The following is an 18,075-nucleotide window of genomic DNA, read 5'->3' on the forward strand; positions in this document are numbered from 1 at the left end:
GTTTTTTCGAATTCGCGTACCAAAACAAGTATGCGAGGAGCCTAACGGAGGCCACGTCATTCGACATCTAATTTCATGTAATTCGTATTGTCATGCTGGGGTGAGACGGGATTTACTGCGATTCTCACAATTCTGACGTGGACATGCATACATAACCGTAGATGATTTTTACTCGTATCGCAAGAAAACACATCTATATTTATATGCACATCCCACATCAGATTTGTGAGAATCGCAGTAAATACACATAGGAAAATGCTGGAATGACACGGTATTTACTGTGATTCTCACAAGTTTGACGTGGGATATACATATAACCGTAAATGTGTTTCCTCGTGATACGAGTAAAATCATTTAAGGTTATGTATACACCTTCACGTAAGAATTGTGAGAATCACAGTAAATCCTGTGTCACCCCCAACATGACTCATGTATGTATAGTGTATTCTCTGAAAATTCATGGAATAATGTTGAAGTGACCTCAAGATTGGACCTCTCTAGAATTATTTCTCTTACAGAATTAGTAGGCCAATTGAGAAGCCAAAAACATTTTTTTAGGAAAGGACGTTAAACTGCTGAATCGGGATCATATATGATGTCCTGTTTCTGCAGAATAGGAATGGTGTTTACGTGACATATGTTTGGTTGGTGTTTAAAACACGTCGGGCACCAAAAAAAAAAATTTGCTCAGAGAAATCTGGATCCATTCATCACATGTACCCATGTGTATTGAATGTCATTCCTAGTTTACAAAAGTGCCTTTGTTTACAAAACGACGCTTGCATGCTTGATGTGAAAAGCACTAAAGAGTCTGATCAAAAAATGACTCGTCGAACTCCTAACCAATTCATGTTTGCAGATCAATGTGTTTAATCTCTTATAAAAGCGGGTTACATAAACACTATAGATTGTTAAACAAACTGGACACCGCTCTGGATTAGGACTCAAACTATTTTGTAACCAAACAACTAATTAATTTATTTGATGATGTGTTGGCCTTTGTTTTATACACAAGATTGATGCAAGACAGACCATGACAGATGAACATTTGGGGTAAGGTAGTTATGTCTCAATATTGTTTTGAGGGGACTTTCTTTACTCAACCAAAGCTCTTTTTTAATGTTCACACAAAGTTCGATCTAAAACATAAGAGTTAGGACCTTAATCTTGACCCTTGCTATTATCATTTTAGGAATTTAAGGATTGGTAGATTCATTTACGGTGTTTGCACAATGGAAGTTGTTGAGTTCATTTTTTTACAATGATTTATACTTTGTGCCAATTGGAGGACTCAGGTGAGACCAGGAGATTTTCCACCTCGATCATCCCATCTTATGTCTCATTACCACTTCATGAATCTTACCTTGAAGACAAATCTTTATCCCATGCAAGCCTGTTGTGTGTTTGACTAGGACTTGATTTACCAATTCGAGCTATATAGTTTGGGGCTAGACCAAGGCTCAATTATCTCTTTAGGGCTAGGTTAAGCTAACCCAAACTCCCTTAATTTTTTTTAGAGAGATTTTATTGCCACACCAACTTTTGGTAACACCACCCTAATTCATATGTAAATCATCAAAGAATTGGCACATATCTTGGGATGTTGTTAGCAAAAGTTCGTGTGACAGTAGAAGCTCTCTTTCTTATTTATCCATAAGAGATGACCGAGGTAAAAAAGCATGTCATTAATTTGAAAATATAGGAAAGTGTATCAAATATTCACCAAAACATGGAAGAGCTATTAGACTCACATTTTGGCGTTTTACTAAATAATGGATTCCAATAATAGAAAGCCAATGAATAAAAGAAACTCAATTGTGTTACCCTAAAAGGGAACACTCTTTATGGGCCAACAAGTAATCTTGATGGAATAAGGACCATGCAAATAAGAAGACTTTAGGCCCTCATCTCTCATTTATAAAAGTAATGATGGACCTCCCCTACTTAGATTTTTAATAGCTTGAGGTTTCCATCAATAATAGTACCTACATAAGGTCAGATGGTGTGTTTGTTTAACCTGTTACCATTATCAGAATCTGTTGAGATGTATTGCCTTCATCGATCCAAAGAAATTTTGGATATATATATATATATATATATATATTAATTTCACATTTATGTTCAATGTATAGATAATGCACAGGTTACATGTAGTTTTGCAAATTAACAAGGGTGTGTCATCACTTTAAAAACCTAAAGAGCCACTGGCATGTAACTAAAGGGATTTCTCCAAAATGTCGAAGTAGTCAACCCTCCTTCGAAGTGGGAGTAGATCCTCTGTAGTTCGTGTTTCCTGTAGTTCTCTATAGTCGTCTTTCCACAATAGAGAGGCCATGTTAAAAGGAAAATCTAACACATCAGGCATGTACAGATCATTACTTAAATCATATTTAAAAATAAATTAAATTAAATTATTCTAAGTCTAATCAAGGGCTTTGAAAATGAACGGCCACTGAATTCCAAAATATTCAATGAAGGGATTTTAATATTGTTGCCAAATGGCATTTTCTCTGTTGTCTAACCACACTACAAGAAATGCGAACTACAGAGGATCCACAACTTTCTTATGTTTACCCTCCCCCCCCCCCCCCCCCCCCTTATTTTACTTTATATACCACTTTACCTAAATTAGAAAACCTGATCTATTTTTTTGTGGGAAATTGAAAACACTAGAACTCTAACAGGGGCCTCTTGATTAATTCGATATTGTTTGAGTTATCTCGATATCATCCACCAATGAGATGATTCTTTAATATTTATTAAGGGTTTCTTAGAGAAATAATAAAATATTGGGAAGGAGGAAATTACAATTTAGAAGATTATTTATTAAGGATTTTTTAGAGAAATTAAGACATGAGTTATATAGCAAATAGTCCTATTTTGCGTATTAAAAAAAAAAAAAGTGACTTTTTTTTACCATTGCCATAAACCCATGGAATTATTATGCTAAAAGTCCTTATTATAATATCACATTCAACACTCTAATAAAATAGTGTAATGAGGTGACTCAAAACCTCAATTGATGTGTACTTTGCAAGAACCATAAATTTTTACCTCGGGATACACAACTATACATCCCCATAAAACATGTGCATTTTTGTATCTCAAAGGGAAAAATCTGTAATTCTTGCACCTGCCACGACAATGATTTTTGAGTTATCCTGTCAGGTTGAGTTACAAAATATATTTTCAAAAAGAAAAATGCAGGAATGAAACAAACGGAGATACAAGAGTGAGAAATAATGTGGTGGAGCGCACATAACCGCAAATGCTTTTTTACTCGTATCTCACGGAAAAACATCTACAGTATCGTGCACGTCATTGTGTCTTCCTTTTGTCACCCCAGCACGACTCTTTCAAAAAATATGTCTTTGGGGTCATTGTCCCTAAAATATACTAAGAAGTCTGAAGTCAACTTTTTGATGAAAAGACACCAAATTTGATGCGAATTACTAATTCAGTCAATCTAAGTGTCTAACAACTAATTACAGATTTCATTTCCATATAATTCTCCAGAGAATATGCTTTCCCCATTATATTAGCAGCTAATATGAACCCTCTAGTTCTAAATTATAAAAAATAAAATAAAAATTGTAGAGGAGAAGTCTGTGTTCTTTAATTTCTTGATGTAAACCAAGAATCCTAAAATAAAGCCAAGAACCTAACCTCCCCACTTCCCAAGATGAGTCACTAATAGAACTCCAGTACAATGCTGCTCTTTTCGTTAAAAGAGACACCCAACAATTAGTTTTTCAGGTATATAATTCCTTGAATTTGACCAATATATATAACCCTCACTGTTGACTGGACACATTATTTTACTAAATTAAGTACCCTTATCTGAATTCTCTTTCGAAATCTAGGAACCAGATATCTTCTAGATCTGTCTTTTCCTACTCTTCTACTTGGCATTCAATCTGCCAATCCAAAGCACATAAAATTAAATTATGATAGAATTTTGTAAACATGAGAGAGAAAATTGAGAGAAATCTATGGATCCACATCAAAGAATACAATGTTTCTAAGCTAGCAAACTATTATAAATATCCTTTTAAAGATTTAGGATTTTATAGCAGCCTCTCAATACTAGAACTCACTGATTGATTAACAGTTGCTTCTCATTGACAATAACATATATGTTTTATGAAACTTAGGTTAAGACTTAAACTTCTCACTTAATTAACACCTATATATTTTTGGAGCATTAGTTTGAGTCTTTAACATGAGGTATCAAAGTCAACCCCATGTACACGGATCAATTCATGGCGAGGCTATAACCTCGAGGGGTTGGCTCAATGGCAATCCAATAATCGGTTAGAGTCCGTGAGTTGTGTGTTTTATACCTAGTATGAGCAATGGCTCCACGAGGCCACCTATGAGGGTGTACCCTCACTTACCTAGTGTGTGTGATGTGCGAGCGTTGCACATACTCAGGGGAAGGACCCATATGCCTTGGTCTAGGCCATGGCTCACTCAGTCCCACTAGTGAGACCTAAGTTCAGATACCTGTTAACCAAAAAAAAAGTCTTAGGAAATCTATTATGAAAAAGGAAAAAAAGGGACTCCTCTGTGGTTAAGAGGTTTTGAATGGAAAAGGAGGTATGGAAAGGGTATGCCAAAGTAGGTCATTGGATCCTTACATTAAAGACTAAAACTTTCCACACCATAAAGACCGAGGTATTTTTTTGAAGCATTGGTTTGGATTTTCACACTATGTAAGTCTAGAAAAGATAAAAGACAATTACAAAATACAACACAAGCATCTTAACATCTAACAAAGGAGAAAAAAAAAAAGATTTGCCACATGTATTAAAATAGAGGTGAAATTCAAACATAAGTGAAATTCAAGCAAGAAAATAACTGAGAATTTTTTCATAAAGATAAATTTTATTTATTTATTTATTATTATTATTTTTATTTTTTATAGAATCCTAATAACGAGATTTGCGCAAACCAGGAGGTTTTTTTTTTTTTTAAAGTAATCATGAATTTTGGTTCTAGCACGACTCTATCTTTATATATATATATATATATATATATATATATATATATATATACCAATTTTTTGAAAACGTGTGTAAAAAAGTCCTTTCTAAAAATATGGACTCTATAGTACCCATTTTATCAAGTATCAGTCTAAGAAGGATTTTTTAAGTGAAAATATTGTAATTACCCTTTCAATGATTTTTGAGGATTAAATAAACATGTTTATTTGAGAATATTTGGGGCATTCCAATGTTTTAAGATTAATGACATGCCTTTTGACTACGGTCATCTCCTATAGAACAATGAAAAAAAAGATTTCAATGAAAAAAAAAAATCCGTGTTTTCTCTTCTAAAGATTTGTAATCTTTAACTCACATAGATGATATTGATGGAGATGAGTATGGTCATCATCATCATCATCATCATCAAACTGATTTGATCTATGTATATTAGATTTATGAAAATATATTAATAATTTTAAATAATTAAAACATAATTTTAAAACTCAACTTGAATGTTCATCAAATTGACTCAACTCAAAAATTAGCAATGCGACTTAAATGAGTCAAATAAGACTATATTGAATTTATGAATAAATTTTAATAAACAAAAATATTTATTTTTTATTTTTTATACAAATATTAATAACCAAATAAATTGGCTAAGCTTTTTATTTAACTCAATATATTTTTAAAGAAAATGCTGAAGTAACATGGAAATTGACATCATTTGGGACATTGTTGATGTGAATGTGTCTATAGAACCATAGATGCTTTTCATTAAGATAAGAGTGAGAAGCGTCAATGATTTTGTGCACAACAATGTCCCAAACGATGTCAATTTCAATGTTACTCCAGCACGACTTATTATTAAATCAAACCACTTTCTAAAGTTGTTAAAGGGGTATTTCAGATATTTTCCTTAAAAAATCTTCAAAAGATCCTCAATAGGTCAATATTTTTTAAATAGGACTTAAATGGTCCATATTCCTATCAGGGGACTATTCGGTACTTTTTCTCAATAAAGAGTCATTCATAGTCATTGTTCCTAACAAAAACTCTTTTTAAGTTATACGGATTGAGTTATTTGTGGACACTGTTGTGGCCTCCACAGAATATCGGAATCTACAATGCCTCGCTCCTATTCGATAGGAATGGTGTCTAGATGGTGTCCTTTGGCAAGAGTTTAATTACACCTAACTCCTAATCAAGTCGTTTTTTACATGTCTCACAACCCAAAATGTTTAATTTTGAATCAAAATGTGTCACGTAGCACCTTATATTGCTATAGGAACGGAACACCATTTTGGATCAACTTTATTTTTATATAAAAAATACATTCCTTACTAATTTGGTAAGATTTCAAATCTTACTATGGGTAGTTGAACACAAAGGGATTACCAATTTGGCAATCTAACACAATAGCCCTCAAGATTTTAGGGAAAAACTTAAGTTATATAAAAAAACATTTTTTTCGTGGCTTTGTCCAAGGTTTTTTAAAGTGGACGGTTACTTTGGACTGCAACCTAGGCGGGTTAGAAGGTCAACCCAAGCTCAATCCACATTGTAGAACCCTCAACCCGACTATCAGGTTAGAGCTCATTAACCCAAGCTCAATTCGACATTGAGCTTTTAAAAATTGGGATAAGCTCGATTAGCCCAATTTAAGTAATTTTGAGCGTGTTGGACTCATTGAACAATCCTAAAATTTCATTTTGATTAACACAAATTTTATTTAATATCTTAAAAAATAAATACAATATAAAAAAATAAAATCACTAGCAAATAAATTTGCATATAACCTCCAAATCTATTAATTTTTATATTATAATATTTTCTCCTAATTTTACAAATATATTTAGGAAGAGAAAATTAATGTTTTTTAAAATAAATAAATAAAAGTAATTCCAACGCAAGTCTATATTTTTTGTTTCTATATTAGCATCTTCTATGCTTTTAAAGAAGATACTCTCCTTTGAACCAAATTGAACTCCAATGGGTTCCTCTAAATCACTATTAATGTTTCTAATTCATTGTTCACATAATTAAAAATAATAATAAAATTGATATTGGTCACCCAACTTTATTTGTTACACACCAATTTAAATATTTAAAAAAAAAATTGACCAGTGAAAATAATTAAAAATTAATTTTATATAGAAATTAATTTTTTTATTTGTTTACATTTCTATTGATTGAATTTAGGATTTTGTATGATTCTAATTACTAGAAACAAACTGTTGAAGTTGTTTGAATGAGTTATGATGCTTCGTAATGTTGAAGTAATAACTTTGAACCAAGTACAACATTTATGTAAAAAGTGGGGACACAATTGATATTTACATGTAATGAATAGTGAAATAAAGACTATCACCAAAATTTTCACTTCGTCTTCAAATCTAAAAATATGAATAATGAACTAGAGGGATTGTCAAAGGTATATCTAGATCAGTTGGAACTAGGTTCGGAGTCTCTATCTTTAAATATAGAGATATAGAGACCGGTTGAAATTGTTTGATCATTGTGACAAAAAATTATGCGAGCAAAAAAGCACTCAATTTTATAGGATAAATATAATTAGAATCTTAACCCAAACAAATCTTTATCTACCACACATTGAACCAAGGCGACCACCATCTTACATGCAAACATGCAATTTGGGATGTTGGAAAGTCGGTTATCCTCTTGTGTAATCACAAAATTCTGCAAATTCTTTGTATTAGAGGTTAGTCGATTAATTCAAGGAATTGACAAATTAATCGACAATCCCTAAATTAATCATAAAATATAATAATATTTGTACCCTTCATCTTCAAAATTTTAGTTTTTTCAACATTCCAACAGGAAAAACGAAGATAGAATTTAAAAAGTCGTTGAAATTTGAAAATGATAGTTTTTGGGTAAGAAATCCAATAAAATATTTTATCTATAATCTCAAAAAAAAAAATTCCCTTTTATTTTTATTTTTATTACAAACATTTCCAAATTAACGGAATTGAAATGATTGCCGACTCCGAACTTTGTTATATGCTCTATTAATCTATTGGAATTTCGAAAAAGTTCGCTCACACGTGTCAAGATTGCCCAGCTTTCTCCCCTCGTAAGTTTTAGAGTCAGGATCCAAAAGAATATTAAAAATTTTCTCAACGATTCAATTACAGTAATAAACTACGGGTTATTGGCAGTAGTTTCCGTTGTGCAAAACATGGACATGTCTAGGGTTTCCATGGGGAACGCAATTATAGTAATTAAGATTTGATCGATCGGATTTCACGAAGAGAACTGGAACTCTAAACGGTGCTGATGAGAACTGATGGAAGCATCGATCAGCAGCCATAGATGGAACTATCGCAGAACTTCGACATCTATTGGTTGCGAAGGAAGCAGAGTGAGTGGCCGATGGAGGAGGAGAGATTTTTTTGATCGATTTCGGGGATGAAAGAAAAGCTCTGATCTTTAATGGTGCCGATTTCGCTTGGTTGCCTCGATCGTACTCTTCGATTAGATTAACGAGATCCTCATCAGATGTGATCGAAACCAAGGCGTCAAGATCTTCGTTGGGAAATTGACATCTCAGAATAACTGATGATCCACACAATTCTCCACACTTGAACAGAAGATCTGTAAAAAAGAAAATTTAAAAATCTCAATCTAAAATCCTTCGATCAAGAATAAAAAAACGAAGAAGTTTCCTAATTCTTACAAGAATCGAAATCGAAATAGAAATAGAACGAACCTGAAAATGGGATAGATCGATCGACAGCTAGAACTCTGGTCTCACCACCAACGTAGCGTAGCTTGACGTCTGGATAACGAGGGAGGATCTTTCCGCCATAGCTACAGAGGAATTTAATGGTGTTGTGGGTTTTGATGGAGACGTCTTTGGGGTAAAGAGAAGCTACAATCATATTATTCTTTTTCCTTTAATTCTTCGACTTGAATTTGGAAGAGAGAAGATTTACAAGTTGAGAAAGACTAGAGATGCTGCCTTGAAGCCTTTTCTGCTTCCCTCAGACCTCAGTCCATATTTATAGCAAAATGAGTGCTTTTTGGTTCACAAAAATTTGCTGACAGTGCTCATAGATTCTCTACCGTGTGCGAGAGGATTTAGTTAACGTGTGCCTTCAAATGCAATAAATATATACTTTGGAAATTGGATTAGGAGGGTATTTTGGTATAAATTAATTTTTTCAAAGTCAATTTCGGTAGTGATGTCAATGGATTGGTTTCGATTTAGTTTCTAAAAAAAAATTTAGAACCATAACCATTATTTTAATTCGGTCTTGTTGGTTTCAAATCCGATTTCAAAATAAATGAAATTAAAACCATCAAAAATCATGGGTACCCATGGGCTACAATTCTAAATGATGGAATGAGAAAAAGTATTTCAAATCATTATAACAAAAATTTCTTTTTCAAAAATTAACATATTATCAACAAAAATATTAACTTAATTATTATTTATTATATTAAAGATACAAATTAATTATTTTTTTTCAATAATAAAGATTTATTTGAGTTAAAAATAATAATTTTTAATCTCGAGGATTTGCTCAATGGAAATTTTAGACTGATAAGCAATTAATGCCCATAGGTTGTGAATTTGATACCCCATATAAACATTAATTCCACAATGGCCACCAACGATGACACACTCTCACTTACCTGGTGTGTGTGATGTGCGTGCGTTACATGTGTCGTAGGACTAGTCCTTGGACAAGACCATAATCCATGGATTAGGGTAAAGTTTAAATACAAGCCCAATCCACTATCTATAGAAAAATAATAATAATAATAAATTTTTAGAATAGTAACTCATTTATTTTAAAATATATATAAAAAAAAAACATTTAATCATCTATAATATGAAAAGAAATAACAAAATAAATCAGTTTCAGGTACCTATGGGTACCCATTAGATAGAACCTAATGATTTCGATTCCTATTAGTCCAGCTCCATTTTAAGCTTGAACCTAATCAATTCTAATAAAAAGGGATTTGGAATTAACGTTTTTTATTTTGATTAAATGAGTATCCATTAACAAGACCTTTTTTATAAATTGGGGATGACATCCAATTATATGCGACACACTACGATTGGTGGATCACCGATTCTATATAAACTATGTGGAAAACAAGATTAGGAGAAAGTTAGAGAAGGAGCGCATCTACAAAAATTAAGTAGGATTCATCGGGTCATAAAATTTAAAAAATAGCGTTATTGGCACCTAATTTTTACTTATTGCATTTCAATTAAAAATAAATAATATAAATGAATGATTGAAACTAAGTAAGTAAGCTAAAAAGGGAAGGTGAGGCCATGGCCCGACAACAAATATCTGTTATATACTTATCGCACTTTACAAATAAAGCGTTGAAGCCACTGAAATAAGTGTTGATGATATGTGGCCCCCACAAGATATTTCTTAAGAAAAACCTCTTCCACAGTTGTTCGCGCTGAGGTCCACGTAGACAGTATTGTGGTCCTCAGAAAATTCCAGGATCCAAGGTGTGTCATTTCGTAAGAATTTACATTGTTTTAGTGTCCTGATAGAGTAACTAGAAAGTCTTCAATCCACAGATAACGTTTTATAGATACAGAATCATAGATTTATTTTCTTTTAACACACAAATACACATCTTTTTTTTTTTTTTTAAGACTTGCATTTGTGTATCCCAAGAAAATAGATATATGATTATGTGATCATATCACGTCACTCGAGTATTAATCATGTGAGACTTTCTAGTTAGAAAATCATTATTCTTGATCCTAATCAAATCATTTTTTACATGACACACAATCCAAAGTGTTTAATTTTCAATCAAAAAGTGTCACGTAGACATCTTATATTGACTGCGACGGTAATGGAAGCAATCTTAACACAATACACAAATGAACTCGAAAGCAAACATGAAATTAGTATGTTTGAGTCAAGTTTAATTAGGTGTAGATCATAATAATGTTGACCTTTCTAACACAATTATTGAATGAGTCGGATTTAGATTTAGAATGTCAGCCCACTTAACCTATTTTGACATGTTTAATTATTATGTTATGATCATGTCTTTTTGAATCATGAAACATATGATATATCTTAAATATCAACAATTATTTAAGAATTTTTTAAATTATATATTTATTGTTAGAATTTCATAAAAATTTTTATAATATATTTTTTTTCAAATTTTATAAACTATAGAAAGTGTTTTAAGATATTTTTTTAAATAATTAATGATTAAGTTTTTAATTTGCAAAAGATAAAAACACTATCCTTACGAAGTTATATATATATATATATATATATATATATATATATATATATATATATATATATATATATATATATATATATATATATATATATATATATATATATATATATATGGGTCCCGTTCAACAACAAACATTTTGGCAAAACATTTTTCAAAACATGGGTTAGAGGTTTTGGAATGGGTTGATTTTTAGTGAGGATGATCTCTACGGTGAGGAGATCATCCTCACCAAAAATCAGTCCATTCCAAAACTTCTAGCCCCAGTTTACAAGTTGAAAAATCGTGGACCGTCCATTTTTTGTAAACCATTTTTTATGGGGTTAGAAGTTTTGGAATGGGCTGATTTTTAGTGATGATGATCTCCTCACCGTAGAGATCATCCTCACCAAAAATCAGCCCATTCCAAAACCTCTAACCCATGTTTTGAAAAATGTTTTGCCAAAATGTTTGTTGTTGAACATTTCCTTTTATATATATATATATATATATATAGGGAGCGGTTCAGCAGCCCCTTATGGTGCCATGCATTTTTTGTAAATTACTTTTGATGGGATTACAAGTTTTGGAATAGGCTGATTTTTTGTGAGGATGATCTCTACGGTGAAAAGATCATCATCACCAAAAATCAGCTTATTTTGAAACTTCTAACCCAAGTTTACAAGTTGAAGAATCGTGGACCATCCAATTTTTGTAAATCACTTTTGATGGGGTTAGAAGTTTTGGAATAGGCTGATTTTTGGTGAGGATGATCTCCTCATCATAGAGATCATCCTCACAAAAAATCAGCTCATTCCAAAGCTTGTAACCCATGTTTTGAAAAATGCATGGCACCATGTGGGGCACCACAATGGGACTGCTGAACCGCTTCTATATATATATATATATATATATATATATATATATATATATATATATATAAATTCATTAAAATCAAGAGGCCTATAGTGTTCGATTTCCAATATGATAATCCATGTAAGTAATGAAATTTAATTTATGTTGATAGATATTGGTGTATGGTCGTGTGAACTTTTGTTTATTAATATATATATTTTGTGGTGGAAATGGAGCTTATTTTTCTAATTAAGATTAAAATTTTAATAAATAGGTTACATGGGTTTAATAAATGTGTAAGATTTATTAAATGGGTCTAGTTTGGATTTTCTTAATACCCTTACCTCAATAGGACATGAACCATCGCCTGCATAGGAATGGAGCACTGTTTTGAATGGACTTTATTTTTATATAGAAAAATACGTTCCTTACTAACTTTGTAAGATTTCAGATCATACTAAGGGTAGTTGAATACAAATGGATTACTCCATTGACAATCCAACACCATAACCCTCTAAATTTCATGGGAAAATTCAATTAAAAAAAAATTAAAAAATTATTCTTTTTGAGGCATGATCCAAGATTTTTGAAAATGAATGATTAATGAACTCCCAAAATTAAAAATAAAAGTTAACAATGAAAAATAACATTTTTAAAAGTTAAGAGCATTTTGTCATCTACATCCTTGTGGCATCGGATCGTGTTTTAAGATGCCACAAGGTGAACTCAACAACCCGTACTAAGATTTCAAATCTTATTAACATAGTAAGATTAGATTTACTCTTTTATATATAAAATCTTTGGAAAGAAAAGCTCTTTCATAATTTCTCAAATTGATTATGTGCTTCAATAAATCATAATTTTAAAATTGATCAAATCAAGTTAACTTTACTCAATATTATTATTATTTTTTATTTAAATAAAGGTTATTTCATCAAAATGGTATAAGACTAATTGTTAGGATCTGTGTTAAGGTAATCGTCTCCACTTCTTTATTCTGACTGTTTGGAGTTGCAAGAAGCCAATAATTCATCTTTTATCCTTTTTAAAGATTTTTCCTCTAAATCCTTTTCTTTTATTATAAAAAAATCAAATTTCTAAAAATCCTTCTATTATTTATAATTTTTTTAATTACATCTTCATACTTTTAGTTCAACCCCCGCTAGTAAACTTATTAGGGGACACCCCTGAAGTTGGGAGCACCAATAATAGTTCTCTCTCAATATCTTTTTGCTAGATATTTATTTTTTGGGTTTAAGATATTTTATATGAGCCTAATCATAATTGTAAACAACAATTGAAATTGTTTGAATTAGTGTTATAACGTTTTTTAATCTTGAGAGTATATTTTGAGCCAAACCTTTGTGGTGCTTAAAGAGTGTGTTTTAACCTTTAATTGGGGTGTGATAATAATAATAGTGTATAATCTATAGTAACAAAGTTTGGATTCAGTACTCAATGACGGTTCAATTCAGTTAATTTGAAAAAAATTCATAAAAAAACAAATATATTTTTTTGAAAATAATACAAAATATTTTATTAAATTTCTTATCAAACCAATCATCTTCAGCCTCTTTCTAAATCCATTTTTCTTCTTCATGTTTGAATAGTGAAAAAATAAAAAAACAAAAAATTGGCAAAAGATAAAATTGTTAGCATATTACATGATTAATTGAGGGATTATCGATTAATTTGTTAATTGATCCAATTAATTCACTAACCCCTAATTTAGAGAATTTTACGAGTTTTTTTTTTACGTCTAACCTCCTCCATTTATATTGGAAGTTTTTATTATTGAATAAATACAGTTAGAATCTTTGTATGCCACATGTTGAGTCATGGATGCCACCATCTTTCGTGCAAACATCCAAACTTGGGCTGTTAGAAGGTCGGTTGTCCTCTTGTGGAGTTTCAAAAAGTGATTACACGTGTCAAAATTATGGCTTGATCATGGATTAGGCCCACCTTGTTCCCCTGCTTTTTTTCTTTTTTCTTTTTTCTTTTTTGTCTTTGCAAACCATTGGATGAAGTTGAGGGAGGGAGGCAGGAAGACACGTGTCAAGATTATGGCCTGGTTGGTTATTTAGTTTCTTAATTTCCTTTTTTTTATTTTAAGAGTCAGGACAATATGACGCTCCTCAGACACGCTTTCCTCACAGAACTGTTGATAATTTGCCTCAAGATACTTGTCAAAAAGATTTGTGATTATGTGTATCTCGAGGAAATGATCTACGATTCTAGGATGGGAACGTGTGTTGGAGGAGGGCCTTAGAAAATCATTACACTTAATTTAATTAGTTCTATGAAATCTGTAATCATATATATTTTGACAATCAATCGTGTAAATTTAAATTACAATATGTTATTCTTTATATAAATATTGTTAATTAATTTATAATAATATCGAATTTAATCTTGTTCAAATCAATTTTATCTAACAAATTGTAATTATTGTGTGGTGTCCAATGAAAGTGGATTCTATTGACATTATTCAGTAGGGTTTTTTTTTCTTTTTACCTGTCCTCTTACTCTATATCATCTAACACAAATTATTTGGTGTAATTATCATATTTGAACTTTTGATTATAAACTCTACAATTTGAAATAGTCCCAAAGTAAAATTTAAATGTTGAGTTGGGATACAAAGAGTAGTGACCGAAAACGGTGTCCTGTTCGTGAAGGAAAATAAGGTGGTCTAAGTGGGAAGTGTTTGTTCTAACAAACACATTGGGTTGTGTGTCATATAGAAAAACGGCTTGATTAGGAGCCCATTACATCCTAAACTCATATTAGAACACACCACGTAGACCCTGTTCATATTCCTATGCCATTGGTTGATTAAAATTAGAAATTGACAAATAGGAGATTTGCAATCAAAAAGATATTTTTGAAGGACTAAAGTCAACTTAGGAATGAAGAAAAAGAAAGAGTAGTCTTTAATCAATTCAGTCCCTTTGATGTTTGAAATGAATTCTTTAACAAATGAGTTTGTGATAATTCTTTAACAAATGAGTTTGTGATAATATGACTCGTAAAGGTGGCATACTTAATTGACTCCATGATGTGACAAGTTTGGGAATCGTAGATTTGTACGTCTCGAGATACAATTTTTTAAGAAATGCAATCATGTATCTCAAGATGTACAGATGAAAGGTTCACGAACCTATCACGTCAAGGAGTCGATTAAGTATGCTACATGGCAAGTCATATTATCAAGACTCTTAACAACTGGGCCATACTATTGCCCTGGACACTTGCGAGAAGGATTAGGGCAGAGCTAGTAAGGAGAAATTGAGGGCAATTGCCCCCAGTCAACTTTTTTGGGCATTTTAGATGCCCTTAAAATTTTACTTAAATTTGAGATACCCCTGCATTTTGGACTATTGATATGCCCCGCTTGACCTTATTGCCTCCACTCCCTCGTCTCCCTTTTATTTTTGCCCCCTCCTCTCCAATTAATTATAAGTTTGGCCCCACTACAAGAAAATCCTGACTCCACCCTTGGGTTCGACGTTTGTTCTTCGTTATTCACAAGGGTGGTCCCCACCAGCTCAAGTTAGACACACTTGTTGAATTTATATTCTCAAAGAGTAATGATTTTCTTACTCCCCCACATGACATACTCAAATTACTGTGGCATATGCTAAAATCAGTATTTTTCCCATGTGGGGACAATTAAAAGTGAAAAATAATAATTGTGAGGGAAATTAAAAGTGCAAAAAAAATGTGTAGGGGCAATAGTGGATGATTTTTTCATCCACCGCTAGAATCTGTCGCAATTACTCACTAATCCATAGACTTTGAAAATTCTTGGGAGGGGGGTTGGGGACAAGTGCCCCCACTATTTTTGTTTTAGGGTACACAATTGCAAATTTTTATGAAGATAGATGTGTATGCTAAGACAAATGCCATGCGGGAGAGTCAAATTATCACGACTCATCTCAAAATTATGGTTGAGAATGAAATGGATGAACTTGCCCTTGAAAGCTTGAAGGAAGATTCCCCTCCTATGCTACAATTACAAAGAACTGAAAATAGCGCTCAAGATGGAATATTCTCTATAAGAATCTAATTAAACACTATGGGCACACACCAAGGACTTAGTCCTCACTTTTTCTTTTGTTCTTTCGTGTGAAAGCTGGAAGGTTCAAGTCAGACTTAAATGAGATTGTGGTCCTCCTTCATGTTTAAGAAAAATATAAGTGAAGACTACTGAATTTTCAATTTTCTAAACCCTGTAGAATGAGTCTACTTTCTACATAAGGTCAGGATTCTGGAGATAATGTTTTTTATTTTTTATTTTTTTTCTCCGATTTATATATAGAAAATAATTTAAGGACTAAGCAGCCAAAATTTTAAAAAACAATTAATCTATTATTTTTAAATTTATATATTTAGGCAGACCAACTCTTAATAAAAAAAAAAAAAAAAAAAAAAACGTCTGGTTAAGGCTGTTAGGAGCCATATTGACCACTAAATATATTAAATTTATCCTTATAAAAATCATAATTCATAACACGTGGTGGGAAAAACGGGAATAAAGAAACTTTGCTTTTGTATACGTGGCAAGGAGAGATGCACGACCATTGAACACGTGTGATCTATGGATGACCAAATCTTTGCCTGCCCCATTTCTGAGGAAGAGAGAATATAATTTCTAGAAACGTGGGATGTTGAACTTTATAATCTGTTTATTTGAATTAGTTTAATTTCGACCATAACTTTAGACATTCGTCTGTAACGGAGCATCTTTAGCATATCCTTCTCATTAAGTTTCTTTTTATGGCTTTTATTCAATACTATTAATAAAGTTGAGTTTCTTTTTATAGCTTTTATTCAATACTATTAATAAAGTGCTACTAAAAGCTAATGGTCATTTTGGACCAGAGGAGGTCAAGCCATCCATAAAGCTAATGTTCATTTTGGACCAGAGGCATCCATATGCTTTGATTGGTCATGATTCAAAGGGGTAGGCAAACAACTGCCAACATTATCTCCAGTGAATGGAAATCAAGTTCTTTGATCGGTAGGTAATTAGATCGGATGGTTGGCCATGGTGGGGCCAATATAAATTTCAAACCACATTAAACATTGTACATGGGAGGGGGACCAAGATAGACAGGTCATTATTAGACTCGCAAAACTTTCATAATCCCCCTCGTCGAAAGCTTGATGGATAATATCTTGAGGATTACTTTTTGAACCTTGTATTGTTTTATTTATATTTTTAATGTATAATTCGATAATATATATATATATATATATATATATATATATATATATATATATATATATATATATATATATATATATATATATATATATATATATATATATATATTTTCGTAATCAATACTAAATCTTATTGGTTTAGTAGGATAATTGAGTGTCACTCGATTTATTATGTGTGCCAAATCATTGTTGGGCTCGTAATGGATTCCTATGATACTCACTGTCTGGGAAAATATCGAATCTGTTTTCATGTCTTCAAACTGATAATATGCATCCATGACATAGGTCTTCTAGTATGATTCTAACATAAATGACGTAAATGACCTATATGAAACTAACACTACAACGGTGCCCTTTCCAGGACTTCTAGAAGGTGCGGGCAGAGGGCAGAGTTGCTCGATGGTACTCTAATTTTAGTTTGCATCAAGTATTGATCAGCTAAAACCAACGTAGTTTTCATAACTAATTTTAATGCTTTCATCTGCATGTATTTGTGAGTGAGATTATTAGATTCTCAGTGATTTACAATTTTCGAGGTTTGGAAAATCTAGCTCAAGGCCGGTGGGATCATGAGTTCAATTCGATAAAAAATGTTCATTAAGCTTCACACTTACCATCTTCCGAGTAAATAATTGTTGGTAGAGGAGAAGGCCTGGAGACTATGATCAACGTAAATCATGAGTTTTTCTTGTCAACGATCTCCCGAGCTCCTTGTGCCAAAGTAAGAAAAGGGATGAGAAGAAATGAAGCTCTA

General features: G+C 32.0%; 1 long non-coding RNA gene across 1 annotated transcript; it reads right to left on the reverse strand.

Annotated features, from left to right (window-relative positions):
- Positions 1 to 8,110: 8,110 nt before the first annotated feature.
- LOC147398739 (uncharacterized) lies at positions 8,111 to 9,165 on the reverse strand. Its single transcript, XR_015179996.1, has 2 exons — positions 8,722 to 9,165; positions 8,111 to 8,606 (listed from the first exon to the last, which is right to left on the reverse strand). It is a non-coding gene; the product is annotated as an uncharacterized LOC147398739 (long non-coding RNA).
- Positions 9,166 to 18,075: the final 8,910 nt, after the last annotated feature.

The sequence above is a fragment of the Akebia trifoliata genome, chromosome 7, assembly GCF_017979445.1.
Source record: "Akebia trifoliata isolate Shusen 1 chromosome 7, ASM1797944v1, whole genome shotgun sequence".
Taxonomy (NCBI): Eukaryota; Viridiplantae; Streptophyta; class Magnoliopsida; order Ranunculales; family Lardizabalaceae; genus Akebia; species Akebia trifoliata.